The sequence below is a fragment of the Stenella coeruleoalba genome, assembly GCF_951394435.1.
Source record: "Stenella coeruleoalba genome assembly, chromosome: 1".
Lineage (NCBI taxonomy): Eukaryota > Metazoa > Chordata > Mammalia > Artiodactyla > Delphinidae > Stenella > Stenella coeruleoalba.
Genome location: NC_137169.1, coordinates 78486402 through 78508444, shown reverse-complemented (window position 1 = coordinate 78508444; position 22043 = coordinate 78486402). Strand labels below are relative to the sequence as shown.

General features: G+C 39.6%; 1 protein-coding gene across 1 annotated transcript in view; it reads right to left on the bottom strand.

Moving 5' to 3' along the window:
- LRRC8C (leucine rich repeat containing 8 VRAC subunit C) overlaps positions 1-22043 on the bottom strand; it is a 92433-nt gene that overhangs the window by 7367 nt on the left and 63023 nt on the right. The window lies entirely within an intron of this gene.

The following is a 22043-nucleotide window of genomic DNA, read 5'->3' as shown; positions in this document are numbered from 1 at the left end:
TGGACAATAAGCAAACAGTTCAGAGAAAGAATAATAACCAAGAAATTGATGGTAATAACATGGAATTGATAATGCAGGGGAAGTCTATTTGTACCTTATTAGGTCAAATGGCTGAAAATCCATAAAGTATCATGATTTTGCAACAGCAAAGCTCTTTATGTTGATTCTAGAAGTAGAAACTGACTCTATTACAAAGTAGACTGCTATGGCATGAGAATATGACCATAACCTGGTGACATGGGAGATATAGCCCCATAGAGAAGAGTATTTACAAGGTTTGACAATGCAGTGGAGCACCCAACCCTTAGTTGAGTGTCTGATACATAGGAGACCATCAGTATTTGCTGAGAAAGTGAATGAATCTAGAACTGACACTAGTCCTTCCAATTCAGAGTTGCATAGGTCTGGGTGTAGACCACACGTCTCCTAGGGATGAAGATAAGGATGGTGATTATAGTGATGACAGCAACAAACTTTCTGTTGTATTTAATATGCAATCCTGTTCCAATAATGTCATGGGTATTAATTATTTTAATTGTCACCTTCACCTGATAAGGCAGGCACTCCTTTTATCCCAATTTCACAGATGAGGAGACCAAACCACAGAAAGGTTAAGTAACTTGCTTAATGTTATCAAGCCCAGGCCACCTGGACCCAGAGCCCACATTCTTATTTTATTTTATTGAATTTCTAGGATTAAACCAAAAAGATCTCAATTTAACTTTATCCTAAGTAACAAATTACCTTATATAAATTATACATATTGTAGGGAAAAGCTTATCTCTCCCCATATCCTATGCAGATAACAATGAAAGAATGAGGTTAGGGGAAGAGAGGAAGTTTCATTTATAAAGATTTATAAAGGCTCCAGCCTAAAAGATATAGCAGGGGGCTACTACTTACTATGTAAATCAAAAGAAGGCAGGGAAGAAAAACAAATGCAATTGCATTCAGAGGGTTCAGTGGCTACAGAGGTGTGAGAATGTTTGAGAATGCCTTCAAACATTTTAATCACTTACCTGATGTTAAACATGCCCACGTTTGTGGGCATATATATGTCTACTTATAATTATACCCATAAAGTATTGCCAATCCATATGTCAAATATTAGAAAACTTAATTATTTTTCCTTTAAGTTTAAAATAAACATAAAGCTTTCATTTTAATCTCATCTCAATGGGGCATCCTTTATATTTCTTGGAGGTCAAGCACTCTACCTTGGAAACCTCTGGAACAGAAAATAGTAAGAGAAAGTTTTGACAGATGCCGAATTATCCTGAAGAAATATCAAAGAGAAAAAGTAAGAAAGTCAGTGTTTCAGTGGGGCCATATTCTAGATTTTTTCTCATTCGTGGTCTCATTTAATGCCCCCAATAATCTGTGAAGTAGGCATAAGGTAGGGGCTAGAGACCAGCATGGAAAGAAATGCTTCCCCAGCACCTTCTCCAAGAGTGACACCTTTGAGCTAGTATGTTAATATGACATTGTTAATGCTGTGATGAAAATAGAGACGAGCTAGAAGGTAAAAAGGCAGGCACCTTCTGGAGGTGCTACGTCCCTGCCAAGCAACCAGGTGGCCCCATTACTGCCCCCTGCCCAGCCCTTCTCCAGGCTTGCTCCTCATGGGGAAAGACGATAAACCTCTGGAGCTTGGCTGCTACAGAGGATTTCAGGTTATGTCCTGCACCAGGGTGCCCAGCTGAGGGGCAAGTGTGGGCTGAAATCCTGCTTCTGCCCCCCTCGGTCAGCTGTTCACCCTCATGGGATGCCTTTTTATATTCTGCACAAAGGTACCTGACTGGCTCGCATCTGCCACGCTAGAGAGGTAGGTCATTTTCTCCCCATTCTACAGAAGAACCCAACTAAAGTTCAGAGAAGTTCAATCACTTGCCCACGTTCACGTAGCTAGGAAACAGCAGAGCAGACTAGTATATTTCCACCATTCCAGATAGTCTCCGCATTCCTCCGAGTTTCTGCTACGATGGCTTTAAGAGAACAGCCCAACGTAGGAGGGGAACACGTAGACAATCTCCAGAAGTTCCTCTCCGCCTTCTGATGTCATATTTCTTTCAATCTTCACAAAGATGTAATTTTTAAAATGTGCCTATTTAAATCCCAGGAAGGTAGAGACAGTGCTCTATTTTCCAGAAGCTGTTAACTACTCAGAAATGAGCACAGAGTAGAAAAAGATGCTGGAATTTAGTCACCACGAACAATTGCTGCTCATGCTGCCAAGAGAACACATCCTAAGAAGACTCCAGCAGAGACACAGCTCATAGTTGAAGTCCCAAAGAATGTGATGGCCGGTTGTCTATCCAGGACTACGAAAAGGAAGAGGGCAGGTTATGGAGTCCAACAGTAAAGAGTGTGAGGACTTAAACAGTGAAATAGCCACAGGAGAGAGGAAGGAAGTTATCTTCCATGGTTAATAGAAACTTTGCAACACTGAGAAGAATTGGGAGAAACATCAATATTTTCAAAGGTAGAGTAAAAAAGAGAAAGAAGACAGAAAAAAATAAGGCAGATAGGTTTCTTTTAAAAAAAGAAAAGGGTAAAGGGTGTTTCTGGGGGATATCTGTAAATAGCAGCTTGTAAGAACTTGAAAGTTTCTGCTTCACCTTTTCTGCTCTTTTGAGAAGCTTGTCTAATTAAACCTATACCTCACTTCTTTTTGCCTTTACCCAGAAATTTAAAGATTAAAGTACAAAACAAGCCTTAAGGAAAGGCTGCAAAACAAATTGCAAAGGCATAATGGTAGGGTTCCAGGCTGCCGGTGCAGGGCTAAAGGAGAGTGCTTGGGGTAAGACCAGGGAGAAAGCCACCGCCCACATCCCATCCTACAAACCATCGAGGCTCAGACCATCACCACCAGCTCATACACACACATGTCATTATGACGAGGAATCTCATCCTTTTCTTCTAGGGACAGCCCTCAGACTGCCTTTGGACGAAAAAGCATTGAGACTAGAGATACACAGAGTCTTTATATAGGGGGAGGGCGAGAAAGAGGGGAAAGAAATGAGGGTAGGGGGAAGAGAAAAAAATTTAAAAAGCAAGATGAACAAGAGAATCTGATCCACAATATAGCAAGGTGAGAACGTTACTCTCCTAAAAGCAGATACGAGAATAATTCTTTAAAAAAAATTTTTTTTTTTTGATGTGGACCATTTTTTAAGTCTTTATTGAATTTGTTACAATATTGCTTCTGTTTTATGTTTTGGTTTTTTGGCCACTGAGGCATGTGGGATCTTAGCTCCCCAACCAGGTGTCAAACCCACAGCCCCTGCATTGGAAGGCGAAGTCTTAACCACTGGACCACCAGGGAGGTCCTCCATGAGAATAATTCTTGAACGAAATCATCTACTTTAAAGAAAATATCTCAGTTTGGGAATGAGGAAGATAGGGATATAGAAGGAGGTGAGTCACTGAGGGCAAAGGTCAGGTGAAGCCAGGCAACAAAGATGCTAACCGCCCCCCACCCCCACCCCGCGCTGTATTGGGATGAACAGGCTTGGAGGTAGGAGGAGTGAGTCAGCAGAGCAGAGAGGGGCTAGAATCGAAGGAAATAGCTCAAGCAACATGGTAGGAGGCTAGGGTGTACACTCATTATTTCTATTTTGAGAAGTAAATACCTTTCACTCTTCCCTAAACCTTTGGTAAAATCTGCTAAATGCACACATACACCCCTATTATGAATGAATTTTGTGGAAATCACAGCAAAAAAAGGACTAAATTTCATGCTTGGATCAAAACTGAACAGACAAGGAGAGTTTGCCTGGGATGCTAAAAATCTATAAACTGTTTCCATGGAAGCAGGAACTGGGACCATGAGAACCTAATTCTTCTATGAGTCCGTCAGAACTTAGGCCACGGACTGGAATTTGATCCAATATCCTCTAGGTCCTACGGAGCAGCTGACATCCAGTAACATAAGTATATAAAATGCTCCTCAAGACTTTACAGTGAAAGTTCCTAGAGGAATAAAAAATATACATGTAAAATTGTTCCATGGATGTCATAATATCTAGGTAATATCTCTGGAAAAGAAACACAAGGGTTGCAGTGATTGGAGAAATGGGCTCACTAAAGTTGGATTCATGAATTCCCATTTGCAAATTATTTTGAGATAACACCACAGCTGTTTTTGAAAAAAAATTCTAAGGTCAATGAAATCAACTGAATTTCTTGCTTTTACTTTCTACAGGGGGATGTCTTTCAAGAGAAACGAAGTAAAATTCAAACTTCTTTAAAAAAGGAAGCAACCCATCCAAACTATGCCCTGAAACGCTGCTCAGATCTAGGAAAAGAAATCAAATATTTAAAATTGTAATTATCACATTTATACTAGCAAAGAGATGCATTTTTAAGTAGAGTATGTACACTCTAGATCACATATTGAAATACCTCGCATGGTCAATGTAAACTTAGGGCCTTTTAATAGTAATCATCACAGTTTTAAATCATTAATGTTCATCTACATCTTTGATTGTTTATCTTTGATGATGGTTATTTGATTCTCAGTCCCTTTGTTAGAATCATAACACCCATTATTATAATGTAAAACTAAGATCTACTTAATTTAGGCAGTTTCCAGAAAAGGACTGCGGTGAGAAGCAGCAGGGAACAGTGGTACCATGTTGAAACAGTTTCACATTTGCATGAATGAGACACCAAAGGGCTGAGGTTCAAACCAAACCAAACCAAACCAAACCACTTAGCTTCAGAGAAACGGCTTGATATAACAAAAATAGAGCAACATAAATAAAGGCCAGCTTATCTGTTACATGAGGGAGACATAAATGACATCGATGGCGGTGGTGTAGGATGTGTAGAACACAAGTGCTGAGTAGTTCTGCGTGTGCCTCAGGAAAAGTCAACCATTGTGGAGGCTCTGCTGTACGTCAGATATGTTAGAGATACCAAGAGCAATGTGCCCTTCCAGGTCAAGCACAGGAGAAAGACAACTGAATCAGTCATGAGTGTTGCAAGTGCTCAAATTCATGCTCGTCTTTCACAATGAACTTTATAATCAACTTTATAGTCTAGATCCAGAAAAAAAAAAAAACAACTTGGTGGTATTTTTATTGGGATTACATTACATTTATAAATTAATTTAAGAAGCACTGACATCTTTATGGTGTTGATTCTTCCTCTCCATGGTGTGTGTTTCCACTTGTTCAATCTAATTTTCTGTCTCCCAAGAGTGTTTCATAGCTTTCCCCAAATAGATTTTGGACATTTATTGTTAAGTTATGCTTAAACATTTTATTTTTTGCTATTATAAATCTTTTTTAAAAAACACACATTAAGCACAGAAGGGAGCATCCTCCCTTCACCTTTCCTACTCCCTTGCCGTTCCTTAGGAAGCCCTGATAAGCTTGGTGTGCACTCTTCTAGATCTATATCTGTGCATTTACAGAAACATGACATATAAACACATGGGATCTTCCTACATGAGTTGTTCTTGCACCTTGAGTTTTTCACTCTCATAGTATGTCTTGGAGACCTTAACACATCGGCACATAGGGATCTACTTCATTCTAAGGGCCACATTATTACATGGTGTGGATGTGCTATAATTTATTAAAAACATTCCAATGACGATGTGCATTTAGGCAATTTATTAAAAACATTCCAACGACAGTGCCAGTCTCAAAAAAGTACATGCTGCCTGATTTTACATGGCATTCTGCAAATCAGGCCAGAGAACAGATCAGCGGTTGCCAGAGGTTCACTGCAAAGGTTCAGAACCAGGGAATTCCTTGGGGTGTTGAGATTCTTTTTATCCTGCGTGGTGTTACAAGAATTTATGCATGTTTTAAAATTTAAATAGATACCTTGTTTTGATAAAGAGTGCATTTTAGAAATGCTGTCTAATATTAACAGAGCTCCACTGGCTTTTTTCTGTTTTTTAAATATCCTTCTTTAATCTCTATTTTGCACCTTTGTCTGTGATTTTGTTTTATTTTTTTAGGTGTCTGTTTTATGTATTTTTAAAAAAATCTAAACTAATCACCTCTTTCTCTTACAACTGAATTTAATCTATTACATTATTTTGCTAACCTCACTCATATTGGGATATTTACTGATATTTGGATTTATTTCCATAATTTTATTTTGTTTTTTTAACATGTTCATTGGAGTGTAATTGCTTTACCATGGTGTGCTGTATAACAAAGTGAATCAGCTATACATATACATATATCCCCATATCCCCTCCCTCTTGCGCCTCCCTCTCCACATTTTTATTTCTATATATACCATTTCTTCCTTCTTCCTGTTTTCTGTTGCATTGATAACATCTTCCACATCTCCTGTTTTCCATCCTGCTTCAGCTGGTTGGGAAGGTGAAGATTAAATTTCTGTAATAAAGGTTATCTATAATTTCTCAAAACATATACACTTAAAGCTTTTCAGAATCCCTACCTCCCCTTCCAAGCATGTTTTAACTAGCCGCTGAACCATCCCGTTTTGTTGCTCCCAGAGTTTGTTTTAGCTTTCCTTTGAAACACACAATTAAAAAAAAATAATCTGTAGTTGCTTGTGATTATTTACATATTTATCATGTGCTCACCAATTTTCTTAGATCCTTTATCTTGCCCCTGGGTTCCTTTTCCTTTTGATTAAAGTATCTCCCTTAATAATTCTCTAGGGTAGCTTTGAAGATTTTACCTTTAACCCCAGATCTTCTATAGTTTCACTTTAATTTTAAGTGTATGTAGATGAACACTGCTTGGTATCTGTAGCTAAGGATTTGACTTTCTTCAATTTTGGAAAACTTTAGCAAAATCTCCTTAAATAATTGCTTCAAAACTTGCTTCATCATTTCTTCCATTTTTTTCTGCAATTCCTATTAGATGTACGTTAGAGTCTCTCAACTGATCTTCCACGGGTGTGTGTTTGTGCTTTTTAATACCTGTCTCTCTCTGTGCTGGCCTCTGGGTAACTCAGAACTCTTATCTAATTCATTACATCTTTCTACAACTGAGTACAGTGTCATTATTCTACCTATTGATATTTTAAAGTTCAGTGGCTTTTTAATTTCCATGATCTCTAAATTTTTTATATCCATTTGATCTTATGTCATATCTACCTACTTTTTAATGTTATTTCTTTGACCACTCTAAATCTATTTTTTCTGCTTTTTATTTCATTTTTTTTGAACTTTTTTTTTTTTGGCACGCGGGCCTCTCGCTGTTGTGGCCTCTCCCGTTGCGGAGCACAGGCTCCGGACGCGCAGGCCCAGCGGCCATGGCTCACGGGCCCAGCCGCTCCGCGGCATGTGGGATCTTCCCAGACCGGGGCACGAACCCGTGTCCCCTGCATCGGCAGGCGGACTCTCAACCACTGCCCCACCAGGGAAGCCCTTTTCTGAACTTTTTAAAGTAAATGTATTTATTTTAACTTCACTGCTTGTTTTAAAACTTAGTTTCATCTCAAGTGGAGAGTATCAATATTCCAACTCAGTTTTGCTGAGAGAGTTTCTTAACATAATTTTCTTCACGTGTTCTGGGTGGTAGGCTTGTTCTGAGATTGTTTTCTCTTGCGCACTCTTTTGTGGTTTCCTGCACCCAGCTCCCCAGTCCACCATTAGGGCTCGTCATGGTGTTTTGATGTTCTACTGTGATGTCAGGATCTCACAGTTCCAGTCAGGGAGACATGGGCAGGCTGACTCAGTTCCTGGTTGGGAGGCACCCCAGATGCACGGTTTCCTCTGAAGTACCAGCTCCAGCGGCCAGTTAATTGCCATTCTTTTCAGCTTCCTTTTGGGAGTGAGGACCTTTGGCTCCAAACAGTGACCAGGCTCCGGTCTCTTATCTTGCTTGGTGCATTTTTAGTTCCTTTACTGGCAGGAGCTGAGCTCCTGGCCGCTACTGCCTGCGTTTGGATGACAGCCCAGCTGTTGCTTCAGCCCCACTCAGTATTCCATTTGTGCTCCACAGAAGTGTTTATCTTGTTTTTGAGTCCATGTATGCATTTTTGGTACCTCCTTTTATATTTTATCATGGCTATACCCGTTGAACACAGGGAGTGTTTTCAAGCATAACTCTTGCTTTACTATCTTTTCATAAGAGAGAGACAGTGTGCTGTAATATAAAATTAGTCTCAAGACTGCCATTATGAAGAATCAACATTGCTTGGGTAGCGCCAAACAAGGTAAACCTGCAATGTCAAATTCCTCTCCCCACAAGAAAAGGCTGGATTCCTTTATACATCTCCCCCTAACAGCATATGAGAGTACTTACTTTCCTACAACCTCAACAATTAAGTACAATATTTTTTCTATGAACTGTAACCCCCAAATTATTTCTCTGGTTTAGACTTTAAATCTTAGTTATGACTCTATTATCACTGAAAGGAGTGAGAAAACTTGCTGCATATGGTGAAACAGCAGGCGTCATTCCAATATGTTAATGTGTGACCCGGGGGTATTCTCTAGGTTGTGATCTGTTCGTTTAAAAGATGGTGCTTTAACTTGGTTATGGCAAGTTGGATACAGACATGTAGACTGGAGCCACAAAGTGGCAGGTGGGCCAACAGAAAGGTGATTATCTTTTACCCTCCCTCCACTCCATAGATTCAAATACAACTGGTTCCAAAGGGTTGCACCCTGAAGCTGATTGTCCAGATTTGTCCCCAGTCTGATAGAACAAAACAAGCTATCTCTGCTGATCTGAGAGTGACCTAGCAAGAAACAGATCCCAAAGACCTATTCCCCAGGGCTTGTTCGGAGAGATACTAAGGACAGACTATCCATATAGTCTAAAACTATAAGGACAGTTTATAACTTATTGAATATCTACTTTATGCTAACCATTATAGGAAAATCAAGGAGGCATAACTAACGTTCTAAAACTTACTGAATATCTACTTCATTGAATATCTACTAAAACTTATTGAATATTTACTTTATGCTAACCATTATAGGAAAATCAAGGAGGCATAACTAACGTTCTAAAACTTACTGAATATCTACTTTATTGAATATCTACTAAAACTTATTGAATATTTACTTTATGCTAACCATTATAGGAAAATCAGGGCGGCATAACTAAAAGCACTTACAGTCTCATTGGAGAGACATAAATAGCCACATGAAAAGTCAAACAACAGTGCATGCAAGGCTGTATATATACCATGTGAATGATGTGGTAAATGAAATAAAAGCTAAGGCTTGCAGTGAGCAGAGAAGGATTCATGCAGTAGGAGCAACTTCATTTGGGCCTTGAAGCTGCTGGACTTGGATAGGTTTTGCGGGGAGGGTAAGGTCAGAACCTTGTGGGTTCCAGAGACAGGAGGCAAAGGGCTGCATTTGGGAAGAACAAGGAATAAGATTAAAAAGATGGGACCTCCCTGGCGGTCCAGTGGTTAGGATTCCGAGCTTCCACTGCAGCGGGTGCAGGTTCGACCCTTGGAAGGGGAACTAGGATCCTGCATACCGCACGGCGTGGCCAAAAAAAATTTTTTTTAAATAAATAAATAAAAAGGTGGACTGTTGCTCTTCCTTTCTGAGGTAGACCCATTTCTCCTGGGAAAAGAGATGGAGATACAAGGGAAGGGAATTAACTTTCATGTCACTAAGTTATCAGTTAATGTACAAACTAATTATGTTCTCTCAGAAATAAGATGCTAGAAGACAAAGCATCTACCCTCAAGAGATGTGAGATTTACCTTCATCAGTGATAGGATTAACTCTGAGAATGCAGAATCTGTTTTAAGGCTAACTACTGAAAATATTTTAAGTACCAAGAAATCTTGTTGAGAAAGAAGGAACTGAAAAGGCAGGGAAGATGGTTTTAAAAGGGCGAAGGTTTAAGTGATTTCATTCTCAGCAAATGTCATATTCAAAAGGCTTACTATTCTCCAAGTCCAATACATGTGTATTTGGGGGCAATCACCCCTGGAGCACAAAAACAGGCATCCATGATCACCACACACACTGCATCACTCTCACTAACACAAACGAGTCCTTGTCTCCAGGGGAAATGGAAAAGCATAACTGCAAGGGTGTGGCATCATTTCCTGCCTGCTGTGCATATGGTATCTTTCTTCTTTAATGACAATGTTTAAAACTCATGTGTTGGTCAGGAAATAACACCCTGCGTATGGAGGAAGTTTAGACCCAGAGAGTAAAGAGAGAAAGAGAGCGAGCAGTCTAGAGATAATTGACAAACTTTCAGATGTTTATTAATAAACACAAGGGTTGAGTAAAAAGTCTGTTTTTATTGGTTGCTCATTTCCTCAATAGCAACAGGAAAAGGAGAGGCACAAGATCATACCCTGGCACCTCTGGGGCATGAAGGCAATGTCCTAGGGAAAAAAATCGAAGGGGTTGGAGGGGTGAGCTGATTAAAACTTAGATTTTTTTTTTTTTTTTTTTTTATATTTTATTCTCTTTGTGGTACGCGGGCCCCACCCTCGTGGCCTCTCCCGTTGCGGAGCACAGGCTCAGCGGCCGTGGCTCACGGGCCCAGCCGCTCCGCGGCACGTGGGATCCTCCCGGACCGGGGCGCGAACCCGCGTCCCCTGCATCGGCAGGCGGACTCCCAACCACTGCGCCACCAGGGAAGCCCTAAAACTTAGATTTTTGAATTAACGAATTCTCTTGGTGATAAGGTATAACAACACTACACTTGCTATAGGATTCATCTGTACATGATTAAAAACCAGACATCAAGCAAATCTTCTCTAGTGAAGCATCATCAGAAATTTCTCTGCTTGAGGAACATAAAATGCCACCAGTCTGGTGGAAGAATTAAACATTGAAAAAGTTAAAGCATAATTACCCGAGTCATTACTATACATTAACAGAACAAAAGTATACAGTTAACTGGAGCAGTTTTTAAGTACTGATTTTCCCTCTATCGTAGTACCTGTGGAAACACAGTGTAATTGGCTATTATCATTTTACCTCCTAGACCAATAAGCTCTCTAAAGGCAAGCTCCAACCTTGTTGACGTTGCCTGGCACAAAGTAAGTATGTACTAAATATGAGGTGAATAAACACACACTGTGCCCCCTCCCCAAAGGAAAACAAACCACAACAACGGCAAGTACACACATGTATAAAATCAGATGCCAGTGGACATCTGGAAAAATTTGCCTTAGCTACCTTCCTCTGAGATGAAACAGCTCACTTCACACAACCTCCAAATTGCCAAGTGATGTCAGCCTAGTGATTCCTAAAGCCGGAGCTAAGTGCTGACTCATTGAAGGTACACAAAGAGAGTGCCAGATTTGGGAGGCACAACCTATTCATTTCATTTCCAAGTGAAAGAAGAAACCATCACACCTACTTTAGGATCCTGTATGCATTTTGATACCTCTCTTAATAAAGGCAATTCTCCTACCACTATGAATATACAGACACTGACTTTTAGAGGGTAAGGATGACTATACATACTATGAATGTGAATTTTTTTTAAACCCTTGGTCAGCCTGAGACTTTCCAGCCATCAAGGATGCTTTCGTTTCCTGTAGCTTGTATTTTAGTTGTATCTATGTTATGTTTTCGTCTCCTTTCTTTTGAGAAAAGCTTCTCCAGGACACAAAAAAAGAAAAGAAAAATGAGGGAGTGGACGAGATTCAAAACTGTTTTCATTTTGCTTCATGGCATTTTCCCATAAGCCAAGTAGACTAATGAATTATTTAATCCATGGCAATTTTTTTTTTTTTTTTTTTTTTTTTTTTGCGGTACGCGGGCCTCTCACCGTTGCGGCCTCTCCCGTTGCGGAGCACACGCTCTGGATGCGCAGGCTCAGCGGCCATGGCTCACGGGCCCAGCCGCTCTGCGGCATGTGGGATCTTCCCGGACCGGGGCACGAACCCGTGTCCCCTGCATCAGCAGGCGGACTCTCAACCACTGCGCCATCAGGGAAGCCCGATCCATGGCAATATAAGATCTAAGTGGAAAGCATCCATTTCAAAGTCAAACCATGCGAGAAAATTCAGTGCATCTACAAAAACTATGGATAAACATTAGGAACATATTGTTAGTGATTCATAACCAAGACAATTTGTTTCTGGTGCTTAAAATTTTGAAATATTTATAATTATGCTCTTGAAATAAGAAAAAGCTCTGAAGCGACCCCCAGGGACTGAAACCATAGTTCTGTACTCAACTGACTTATCTCTGGACACCCTGCAGTTCACTGATAAATCTGTGAGCAGTAGTAAGATAAATGAAATTGGGAGAGTCCCGGAGAAACATAAATCCTCTGGACTATCCACACCAATGTACAAACAGCACAAAGATACAGAATTCTAACACTGGAATCATACAAATAAACAAAAAACTATTAAAAGAATCTTTTTAAAAAAAGATCATTTATTTTAGAAATTTTCTATAGTAATCAAAGAATAATTTGCTCTAGTACTCGGCAAGTGAATGATGTCAACTGCCAGGCTGTGGTAGCTGTACCTTGTTATGACAAGAAGACTTGTAGGTAAGGTAAGAGTCATGACAATTTATCATTTAGGTGTGGTGGACGGTAGGAGAATTTTTTTCCCAGCCATTATGCTTTTTGGAAGTTAAGCTATCCTGGACTGCAGAAATACCATTAATTTGGTTCCACACATTCCAAGCGAATAGATCTTTTACCATATAAGGTGAATTTCAGTTATGGATTTTTCCTTTTTTCTGACTCATCTAGATGGCTGATCTCTGGGCAGGACTCAAGACTCTTCTTTGTTCCTCCTTACTTCTTTCTAGAAGGAGGGCAAGTAGACATGGCAACATTTCAGGAGTAGTATTAAACCTTGGTGCTCATAAGGGGTTAAGGCTCTGAGTTCAAGCAGGGGATCTCTTGGAATTAGTTTGTTTGGAGTCTCTTTTTAGAGCTCCTCTTAGAAGCCATCACTTTGAAGTCTCTCTTCTTCCTTGAAGTTGATGTGATAGGGTGGGTCTGGAGCTGCTCTCTCTTGGAAGTGGATTATACCCTAGGAGGGCCAGGGGAGGATAGCTCACATAAGCTCTCCTCTTGGCTTTAGGGAGAATCAATAGTCAATTTCCTCCTCCCCACCCCTTCCTCACCCTGTCTCCTCCTTGCCCAGGTTCCCCTTTTCTTCATCTGGGCAAACAGAGATTAAAGTACAGGGAAAGAGGGTAAGGAGGCTTCCTGTGCTTCCTCCAGCTTCTGGTCCAGGTCTTCAGCACTTAGGCAAAGGAAGTCCTTGTGACTTAACCGAGTTCTAGCCTAGCTCACCAGGAGAGTGACGGTGAGGTTTGGGGCCAGAGCTTAGTTTTCATTAAATGTGCTTTTGCCTGTCTTGTCCTCTGTCTATATAGCTCCTGCAGATCCTCTGGGAGAGGAAGGCAGATAGCTGTGGGAGGGAAGAATTGGGCATGTGGACCTTGATCTCAGACTTCTCTCAATCAGAGGCCCAACTCATCACACCTGTGACATATGGAAATGCCCCAGATGAAGAGAAGGCATTTGAAGTCTGTAGTTTAAAAGACTAAAAATAATAAATTTCTATTTTACCATCATTTTTTTTTCTTATCTGTGAAGTGGAAATGATGCCAAGCCTGCTCCTTTAATAAAACTGGCTCAGAAAGGCCATGTATTTTACCCAAAATCACATGGCAGAGTCCATGCTTTCTGCTTGAAGCTCTGGGGAAAGATTTAACTCTTCTCTTTAATTTACTTGACCTAGCTGAAGTTATAAAAATTAACCAAGATTTTATATTTCCGCTGAGCATATGAGGTTCCTTACAAGGTAAAATGATGATGTAGCTGATGGCCTGCTTATTAGACAAAAGATTTGTGGCGGATACTGCAGAATTTCTAAAAATATTAAGTTAAGAAACTGACCAGTACAATGATACACAAAAGTGATTCAGAAAGGGATCTCTACAACATTGTCTCATCATGCATTAGGTATTTTCTGAGTCCAGTATCCAGCAGCAACATTTTAAAACTTAACATCAACATCCCAAAACATAAGCTAATGTATTGGAATTTAAGATTACACAGCCTTAGCTTTAGGTATCGGTGCAAAGAATCTCACTAGCTCTTAAGACTAATATACCTTGAGTAGGGAGATGCCAACTCAAATTTAAAGTAGCTAACTCTAATATTGCCAGTTAGCATAGTTTATTTCTTGGGAGGGCTAAAGATTTAAACTTGCTATTACATGATGAACAGTCATGTGTACATTTAAAAGCCTTTACTCCTTTATTCTTAGAAATAAAGTGCTGTTACATCTAAAAAGCTGAAAGTCTTATTTGCTAGACACGTCCATGTGGACATTTGCCCCACAAGTCTTATTCTTTGTAACACACCACAACACATTTTTTTTTTCAGGAATATAATTTAAACCATCCTACCTAGAATATCAAGAAACGTGATTTCCCCAGGTAGACTTAACTATCCTTCCTCTTTTGCAGCTATTGCAATATATGGTCATTGCAATATGAACACACACACACACACACACACACACACACACACACACACACCCCGCAGCAATTATCTTCTGTTTTAGAAGGATGTATGTGAATGTCCATCTTTGCAACAGTTTAAACAACTTCAGGTCCAAGACCAAGTTTTGTGTTGTCAGAACTTAGCACAGTGCCTATAACATCGCATACTGAATAAACTGGTACAATGAATGAATGTGTTATTTTGCTTCTTCCTTAAGCTCCTTTGGGGCAGAGATGGAGCCTTAAATTATTTTTTATTCCCAATAATACCTAACAGTGCTGGGAACCTAGTCAACATTCAATAAATATGCACTGATTTATCTGCAGTTTCATAGCAAAAATTTCATTAAACAGAACACTTCTTGCTATCACCAAATACACTCAAGTAGAAACTAGATATTAATCCATCAAGGAACTATAAAAGATTTCTATACTGGATGAGAACTTATACTAAATCACCTCTAAATTCTTTTCCAATTCTGAAATTCTATTATTTTTATTTTTAAAAGACATTTAACTAGTGCAGGATTATAACCTTCTTAGATTAGAATAAACAAATATCATGAAAATATCACCATGACTCAGAAACCACTAAATTTTAAACGAATTTTAAAAAATCTCCAAAAGACTAAAGTATACTAAATAGTTAATGAACATTAGCAAGCCCTCAAAAGTTCATTTGAAAACTCGTTGTTTAGAAAGAAGAAACCATTTTCCCACAAAACAACATGGAGGTTTTTAGGCTCTCAGGGCAGTTCATAAAATCTATTCCATGGGTACAAGATCAAGTACTAATACTGTTACAGAACTCAATCAACACTCATAATGTGGTTTATTTGGGGATGCCCGAAATATTCTTCTCCATACGACATCTGTATGAATGGGCAATCATCCGGGTAAGAAAAACCTGGTTTTCACCATGGCATTCAACTTTATTATAAAACAACCACATATGGCCAAAACATAAATTCTCAGTTCTGTAAAAATATACTTCATTGGTCTCACTGAAATGATTCTGTAACTTGCTCTACTGAGGTGCCTCAATGTCTATCGTTTCTTAAGTTTCTCTGTCACAACAGCATGATTTTTTTTTATACACAGACTTTGGCTGTAGTTTTCTAACATGTGAGGGCATATAACATATACAAGTCGGAATTGTTGATCTATTATTAGCACATTTTTGCGGTACATCCTCAAAGGACTTTTTCTTTCAGGTTTATTGCTCAAGCATAAGGGCCTGTCTCCCTTCTCTGGCACTAGGTTTATGCTAATTACTCTAGAGAAGATGCTCCTAGTATTCCTGTCCAGCTCTGCAGAGTGCTGTGGTTAATCTCTGATGCTACTAAAGAGAGATCATTTGCTGCTGGCCGCTTTTTCTACTTTTTGCAGGGGAGATCTGATTTTTATCACCTTGTCGTTAATTATCCCACACAAAGCTTTCCTCCATCAGTTTATGATCCAGTTTTAAATGACAGTTTGTACAATTGTTTTTATTATTAAAAGAGTCAATGAATTCTTAGAGCTGCTGAAGCACATTGATGCATTCACTCAACACACATTTCTTGAGCGTTAGGTCTAAGACACAAAGGTGGGTACAAAGATGTCTCACACACAGATCCTGCCTTTTAGCAACCTGAAGTCTTGAATGGGCCATGAGATATGTTCTTAACATTTGCTTCCACACACTGTGGTTAGTTAAGTGTCAACAAAGAGGTAATACTAATTGTTTTGGTAGTTCATAAGGTCCCAGGTTCCAGATACCGCAGGATTAAATGCTTTTTCTTAACTCTGGCAAGTCTGAAGCTTAAATCTCAGAAGGCTGACATTTGCAGTAATGCTCAATTTAGGTCAATACTGACTTCAAGTCTTACACAGTGGATCCTAGCAAGAAAACACTGCAAGGGGCTACACTCCCCCGTGCTGTCTCTATATCTGCCACACTGGCCTCTTGTGATTCCTTTGCCTGGAATGTTCTTCTCCCAGATACCCACATACCTCCCTCTCTCAGTTCCTTTAGTTCTGCTCCAATGTGACTTTTTCAGAGAGGACAACCCTACTTAAAGTAGGACCCCTGTCCCTCTCTCTCCTTACACTGCTTTTTCCTTACAAAGCACTTACATCTGACATTATATTTTAAATGTATCTTTATTTTTTTGGCAGGGCCTTGTCATTTTTATCACTGCCTAACCCCATTGCCTGGAACTATTTATTATATGTTAAAGACAAATGCGCATGGTTCTGTCTGAGGACACGTGGACTCTCCTTGTAGCCTCCCCTCCACCAGGCTATTCACTCTCTACAATGGGCATCTGCAATAATAGGAATCTCACTACCTAACATGACATTTTCAGAAAGTTGTTAACTTTTTGAAAGTTGAGTTTGTATTGAGCGAAAATCTTCTTTCCTAAAACTTCTGCTGTTGGTTCTATTTGGTGTTCTAGGACACGTGGAATCAGTTTAAAACATCTACACTTTCCACATGGCAGCTCTCTGAGCATCTCCTGTCTGTTTTCATAGTCCCATCAATCTTCTCAACTTTAGGCTATATATACCTTCAGCCAGGTCTCATATAAGGGTTTTTGGTCTCTCTTTTATGCTGGTCACAATCTCTTAAGTTATGGTGTAAAATACCCAGAAATTAGCGCAGTATCTCTGTAATTCAAAGGTCTCAGTCCCTTTCCACAGCCGTTAAATGCTCACTGTACATTAGCACATGCCAAAAATGTCTCATCCACTTTTCCTCACTCACTCGTCCCTTCATTCCACAGAATGAACTCTGGTGAGCGCTTACACATGACCCACAGGACTGCTATTGTCTTTCATTCTGGGGATGTGGGAATGAACCCTACAGACGAGGCCTGGCCTTATAAAGTTTCTATTCCTAACAATTAGAGGTAATTCTTCCAACTAGAGTTTTGTTTTTGAAACAGAGGGATGCTAAATCTTAGAGCTAACAATTTACCCACTTGTGAAATCTAGAGTTAGGAAATTTCCTGCTTGTGAAATAGAATATTTGCACAGAGATTTATAAATTTACAACTGGAAAAGGGATGAGAATTAGATGGAGCTTCTGAAGAAATTAGTTCATATAGTCAAAGTGTTTTGTTGTGTGTGCGGTGGGATTGGGGACCCTCGGGGCAGAGGGCTGAACTCTCCATATTTCTCAAGGTACAGTATGTTATCAGGTCCTGCAAAACCCCTCCCTCCCCATCTCCTTCATCTCCTCTTCCTCCTCTGTTTCTTTTCTTTCCTTTTATCACCTTACACCATTCTATTCCTCTTCACCACCATAAGTGAGCACTCTTCAAATAAATTTTGGTATATGTTCACCAAGTTGCTTTTTCTTAAAAAAAAATCTAACTAGACTTTTCTTAATATTGCTTTGAATTTATAAACTAATTTGTGAGGACTGAACATCTTTGTAATATCAAGTTTGTGCCATCCAAAGACATACAATGTCTTTCCATTTATTCAAATTGTCTTATATGTCATTGACTAGGCATTTAAAAGTTTTTAAGTTCTTGTGTATTCTTTTTTTTTTTTTACTTTATAAACTTATTTATTTATTTATTTTTGGCTGCGTTGGGTCTTTGTTGCTGCGCGCGGGCTTTCTCTACTTGCGGTGAGCGGGGGCTACTCTTCGTTATGTGCGCGGGCTTCTCACTGCCGTGGCTTCTCTTGTTGCGGAGCGTGGGCTCTAGGTGCGTGGGCTTCAGTAGTTGGGGTGCACAGGCTCAGCAGTTGTGGCCCGTGGGCTCTAGAGCGCAGGCTCAGTAGCTGTGGCGCACAGGCTTAGTTGCTCCACGGCATGTGGGATCTTCTCAGACCAGGGCTCGAACCTGCGTCCCCTGCATTGGCAGGCGGATTCTTAACCACTGTGCCACCAGGGAAGTCTCTGTGTATTCTTGATTAGCTTAATTCCTAGATATCTGATAGTTTTTGTTGCCATTCTGAGTGGTATCTTATTTTTTGTTAAATCTTTTAGTTGGTATGTATCTTTCTAGTTGGGAGTGTTTTATTTCATAGTTTAAAAATTAGACACAAAACAATAACACTAGATTTAAAGAAAAACTATATGAAGGCCAGATGTCCCAAAACAATAGGGATTATAAAATAATAAAAATGCAGGATTTTACAAGAAAACAGTAGTATAGGGGACAAAGGAGCAGCGCTCATTATTTATATTAAATAGAAGACTCCAGATATAACCTAGAAACTTACTAGCCTTGTAATTAAAATGTAGTCCAGTGTTGGCCTAAGCCTTAGCACAGGGTCACTGTATGGCTGGGAGGATCCAGATGTGGTCAGTGTTCTCAGCGAAATGGGAAAGAAGGGCCTTGGAGAGGAACCAAGCGAGGACAGAAGAATTCAAGTGGATCTGTTCGCCTGATAGGATGAGAGGATCGGGGAGGGTCTCCAAATCAGGGGTCCTGATTAGAAATACAAGATTATCTCCCTCCATATCATGATAAACCCACTTAACAGAGATTTTTAAACATGCATTTTGGTGATTTACAGTACAGGATCCACAACAGAGACTAAATATACAGTAAATCTCATTTGCTTCACATAGGAAAAAAATCCAGTACTCTGTCAGTGCTTTATTATTTGAGGGAAAAGATGTAATATTAAACAATCAATGGCAACATGGTCATAACAATCCATAACAGTGAAATAAAAGGAAATGTTCCCCATTCACTGACTGGCATTGGACGGCATCCGATGATCTAAGAAAAGCATTTAGATTCATGCCCTGTGTTAAACCCAAGCAAGTGAGGTGAAAGGCACTCATATATTATTCTTGTGGCCAGGAATTCACTGCACATTAAGTTGTCAAGGTGATAGATGACAAGAAATAAAGTTCTAGGGAAGAAAAAAGTATCAGTTTGAATAAACCACCATAACAAGGAAGTCCTAACTGAGGCATATTTTTGTTACTAGATGTAACAGGGATTCTGAAGTAGTGTTTCTCTCACAGCATCTACCGCCATCCCTACAGAGATGCGAAAGGTTTTCTTTAAAATTATGTTCACCATCAAATGATTTTTGTTTCATATTCTCCAAAGACTGAAGTAGAATATTGACATGTCGTGGGTACACAGAAACTTTATAAAACATATCGTAGACGAGGTCTTCATTTTAAGCCTACCCATTGGTGCTATCTGCTGTTTCATTAGCATTCTGAATTTCACCTTAAACAATAGGCTAATCTAAGTACGAATTTCTGAGTCTCCATCTGTAAATTCAGATCTGGCAAAAGAAAAAGATCTACTAGAGATCCCGGTTAGTATGGGACAGAGGACTGGGGGAGAGAGGTATTATAGAAGCAAGGATTCAGGGCACATTATCAAAATGAACTACTCTGAAATCCCTCTGCGGTCTATAATTTTTACCACCCGTGCTTTCCAGTGAACTGCCTGTGAGCATTATCGGCTGAAGGCCATGTGCCATGGCGTTGATGCTGATGGTTCTAAATCAGAGAAGCAGTTGAGTATGTACCAAAAATAAAAGTGGGGATTAACTCCAACCAAGCAGCTCAGATGCACCAACTCTTGTCCAGTGTGATCCTGCTGGTGCCAGCCAGTTTGCTCCTGGCGACTGGCTTAGTCCACAAGGAATTTTTTTTTTGGTAGATGGTTTCAAGTCATTGAAATCATTCCCTTGGCTTCCCCCCCCCCCCCCCACCCAATTCAGAAAGCAGGAAATGTCTTTCCTGTGTAGCAGTCACAGAGCAGTCCCCTAGGGTTTTCAGGGGGCTTGTCTTCCAGTTCCTGCTTCTGGTTTCTAACTGTTAACTCTATATTTGGTAATGGCCTGACGATGGGCTGTTGTGGATTTGGTCATCATAAGATAACCTGGAGTCACGGAGCAGAGATCTAAAGCAATCTTATTTTTCCAGGAAGCAACGTGTTGACCTTTCAGGATTTCGTCTATTTTATTGAGTGTTTTGAGTAGTTGAATAATGTTGTTTATTTATAGCACAAGATTGGGTGTTTACGCTATGGGTCCTTGAGGGTCTGTGACTGTACAGAAATAGGATGCGTACACTCTCCTGGTTTACAATGAGTTTATATTTGTTTCTTTGTTTCTTTCTGATGTAATCTAAGGAATGCTCTTTATGCATGCTCTTATCCCATGGCAGCCTTGAAAATAGCTACTTGCTCAGAAACGAATAAATATTTGTCAGATGAGTAAGACAAGTGTTGACTTTAATCCTTTTACATCAGGGCAAGAAAGAATCAACATCCCATTGATAGTCGATGACTTCCTCCTTCCCCCAGTATCTTTAAAGCTACATAGTGTTAAACCTATAGGCACACAATCTTTTAGGAATAAAGAGATAATGAAATAGTGTTTGCCATTGGAAGAAGCCATTTAGAAAATAGTCCAAAATAATTGGATTCCTAGTTTACCACCAGAGTGCTCTTCTAACCCTACTTAGATTTTGCTTTGTCGTGTTTTCAAACCCCAAGCGTTAACTTGTTTTGTAAGTAAGATCAGAATGACTGCACTTTCATTTCACAAAAGGAAAATCAAGGCATAAAAACATATTTTGATTATTGTAAGATCACCTTGGAAATGGGAAAGGATTTTGAGCTTCACAGAGAACCTTTTGTTTATGAAGTTATCAGTCATTAAACCAATTTCAGAGGATTATCATAAGAGAGCTAAAATAAGAGATTAAATTCTCCCCCTTGGAAACATTACTTTCATTTGTAATATGAATACTGAGTGGTTTTACTTTCTTCAGTAATTTATATCTTATTTCTTTTCTCTTCAATGTTCACTATAGGTTGGAAGTTTTTTTTTTTAATAGCAGGTGTATAGTGAATAATCTTTTAGAGAATCTAAGCTGTAATTCAGAAAATCAATTCTTTTTATAACTTTCTATTTTCTCTTTTAGTCATTTTGCACTTGTTTTTATACTTAAAATCCTGTTTTACGAGCCAAAATTTGGCCACAGGATCTGTGCAACTGCAATGATTCCATAATATCCCACAGCAGGGTGTACAGGGGTGAAAGCCACATGCTGGAGAACTGACCTGAGATCTGAACCCTCGCTGCATCCCTCTTGGCTTTGGGGGCATTACGTAACCTTTCAGACGAGAATTCTCACCTGAAAGATGGGACTAATCTACTCCCCAAGGGTCCTTCTGGGAGCTAAATAAAGTACATAAGGATTCTACACACAGGTAGCACAGGTTCCTTACCAGTATCACTCGATGCGAGTGCTATTAGCATCCTGGATTCTGTGGGAATGCCCCACCCAGTGCAGGATGCCCCCGAAAATGCCATGAGGACCCATAATGAGGGCTTTGTGAAATGATCACACTAAATCTATTGCTTATGCTGATTTTTTCTTCCATTCCTCTTTTTTAAAAATGTATATTTTGGAGTTGTATACTCATTCTTTGAGAATTAGCTCAAATTCACCTCCTCAAGTCCCTAACTTCCAGTAGCTGAGATGACATCATATTTAATGCTCTTGAAATCTATCACCATAAAGGCGCTTACACACCAAATGGCACCGCTTCTGTATTTGTACAGTCTGTAGACTATTAGCAGTCTGACGGCAGGGGCTGTACTGTATTTCTCTTTCAGTGTTTCGAGCACCCCA